The 3288-nt window shown below is 40.0% G+C and overlaps 1 pseudogene across 1 annotated transcript; it reads right to left on the reverse strand.

The window, feature by feature from the left end:
• Positions 1-1764: 1764 nt before the first annotated feature.
• LOC308553336 (small ribosomal subunit protein uS2 pseudogene) lies at positions 1765-2648 on the reverse strand (annotated as a pseudogene). Its single transcript has one exon. The product of its transcript is annotated as a small ribosomal subunit protein uS2 pseudogene (transcript).
• Between the last annotated feature and the right edge of the window lie 640 nt (positions 2649-3288).

A 3288-nucleotide genomic window follows, 5' to 3' on the forward strand; every position in this document is an offset into this window, starting at 1 on the left:
AAAAACAATGATATTAGATCTATTTAACATCAAGAAGATTTGGAGGGAATATAATTATATGTATATTTATCACTTGGAAATCATAATTACTGTATGACATAAATGATTATCATTTTATTTACATATATATACTGAATTATACCTTACACCATTATTTCTCTTAACAAATACATCATATTTGCAATGTGATGCTGTAGGCTGAATAATGTCTCCTCTACCCCAAGTTATACATATCCTAACCCTCAAACCTGTGAAATGGTTACCTTCTACAGCAAAAGGACTTTGCAGATGTGATTATTTTAAAGATCTTGAGGTGGGGAAATGAGCTAGATTATCCAGGTGGGGACCATATAATCACAATTGTCCTTATTAAAAAAAAAAAAAAAGGGCAGTAGAGTTAGAGGCAGAGAAGGAAGACAATGTGATGATGAAGGAAAGAAAGGGAGTGAAGGTGATGTGATGCATGGTCACAAGCGAGGAATGAGGACAGCCTCCAGAACTCGGCAAGACAAAGGAATGGATTGTCCCAAGAGCCTCCGGAAGGAACTAGGTCTGCTGACATCTTGACGTTAGCTCAGTCAAGATTTCTGACTTCAGAAATCAAAATCTCACACTTTAAATTCCTGACTTCCAGAATGGTTAGACCATAAATTCATGTTTTTAAGCCACTACGTTTGTCATAGCAGAAATAGAAATACTTTGCCATAGCAGAAATAGAAAACTAGTACAGATCTGGGTAGGAGAAAAGAGTTCCTGATCTAACAAATACTGTATATAAAAATGTGGAAGTGGCTTTCGGATTGGGTAAGGAATAAAGGCAGGGTGAATTTTCAGAAGCATTATTAAAAGGCTTAGCATACTTTTAACAAACTGTTAGTAGAAATATGGATATAAAAGACTGCTGGAGAGGGCTAGAAATAAATGAGGAATATGATAACAAAACCTTAGCTTATCTTAGAGAATAAATGGTCATAAACAGACTGCACCTAGAAACATGGGTATTAAAGGCGCTGCTAATGAGGGCTCGGAAGTAAGTGAGAAACATGGTAATAAAGTCTATAATGTCACAGAGAATTCTTAAATGATCATATAAAGACTTGGTAGAATATGGATGTTAAAGGCACTGTTAATTAGGAATCAGAACAAAACAAGGAACATGCTATTGCAAAAGAGAATAAAGTTGATTGCTGTTATACAGTGACAGAAAGCATGGCTAATTTGAGGCCTATGGTTCTATAGAAAGTAAAAGTTGTAAGTGATAAACCTGAATATTTTGCTGAGATTTTCCAGCAAAGTGTTGAAGGTGAGATTTGTTTCTGTCTTGCTTTCTACAGTAAAATGTAAGAGGAAAGAAGTGTTAAATAGAAGGAGACAGGTTTCAGGCATATGGAGTATGTCCAATTGAATTTTGAATATGCTTGAAACTGCCTTTTGAAAGGAGCTGTAGCTGGAATCCTACACTTGACACAAAAGATATATTGTTTTCTAGTTTCCCAAGTGTACATTTGGCAAGGATTTTGACCAGTCTAGATCACACCCAGAGTCTCACCCATACCTGATTTAGATGATGAAATTTGGAACTTTTGAGCTGATAAGACTTATATGAGATTTTGGAATTAAGTTGATTCTACAATAGGTTGAGGCTTCTGGGAACCTTGGGATGAATGTTTTTTTGTGGTGGTGTTTTTTTGACATAACTTTTAGAAACCATTTATGTTTCGTCAACCTTATTTCCATTCTGTTATGAGTTTGTGGAAGCACAGCTTAGGACCACCCAGTGGTTGTTTCTACCCATTTAATGGCCTGCACAGTGGGGGCTGCAGACCAGTTTTCAGTGGCAGCTGAGCACCCCAGTCTTCAGTAGGAAACTGCTGAATGGGCACAGAGAGCACCTGCGAGCCTTCAGACCAACCTGCGACCTCAGGCTGAGCAGCAGGGAACTCGGGAGCTGGAGCCCTCCATTCACCCTGAAACTCCTCCTTGGCCACAGCCTTTTCAGCAGAGGCCTGCTCTTCCTTTTCAATCTCTTCAGGATTCTGTAGAAGTAAAGATCAGGCATGACCTCCCATGGGTGTTCACGGGAGATGGTGCCACACGTGAGCAGTACTTCCCCAGTCAGCATCCACCACCTCAGACCCCCTGAGTGAGCCCCTTTTTTGTTGAAAGGAATTGCAATGTCTACATAGTGCAGAGGAGAGTCTGTCTGACACAGAGCAATGATGGGCAAGTTCACATACAACGCCTCTGTGAGAGGCTGGTGGCCAGCCTTGGGATCAGTGACCACCAGAAGTCTCGGCTCCCGGAGGGCTGCCTGGATCAGGTTAGTGAAGGTCCCAGGAGTGAAGCGGCAGCAATAGCAGTGGCTCCAGCGGCAGCAGCAAACTTCAGCACAGCTCGCTGGCCAGTATTCATGGACAATATGACACTGACATCAGCAGGGTTTTCAATGGCAACAATGGCATGAGCTGACAGTGGAAGTTTCTCCGAGCTTCTCTTCAGATTTATGAGGTAGATGTTATCACTTCCCTTTTGTAGATGTCCTGTTCCATCTGGAAGTCAAGGTTGGTGCCGCCTAAGTGGGTTCCTGATGTAAGGAACTTGAGGACACCCTCCTCCTTCAGTTGGAGGGCATCCAGGGCTCTGGACATTGTGACAGTTTCCCTTTAAGTTACGTGGGAACTGAGAACAACGCAGCAATATGGGCTGTTCTCTGAGTAACTCAGAAAGGGGGGGGAATCTATTTTGCGTATAAAATTAATGAGTATTTGAGGGCCTGAAAGCACACTGTGGTAGGCTGAATAATGGCCCCTGCCACAAATATATATACATTTAATCTTGAAACCTGGGGATATGTTACCTTACACGGTAAAAGGGACTTGCAGATATGATTAAGTTTAGAATATTGATATCATGAGATTATTTTGGATTATATGAATGAGTCGATGTTACAAGAACAATAGTAAACTGATACATGTGCCAAACTTTCCTCAGGGTGCCCATCATGATCATTATCAACAATTTTTAATGAGTATTTTAATAAACATATAGAGTACCAGAGACTTTCTCAACACTCTTTATGTCTTATTAAGTTATTGATGCTATCTTATTTAAATTACAGTTTAAGATGGATATTATCATCTTCATTTATAAAGAAGAAGGCAGGAGTTCCCAATTACACGTAGGTCTATACTACAGATTAAGTTTAGAGAGGTTATGTTTATGTAAATGGATGAGGTTACACAGTGATAAAGGAAAAACTGGAAAATCAGAAAATAAAAAGGCTAAATA

This window comes from Miniopterus schreibersii, assembly GCF_964146895.1.
Source record: "Miniopterus schreibersii genome assembly, chromosome: 2".
NCBI lineage: Eukaryota > Metazoa > Chordata > Mammalia > Chiroptera > Miniopteridae > Miniopterus > Miniopterus schreibersii.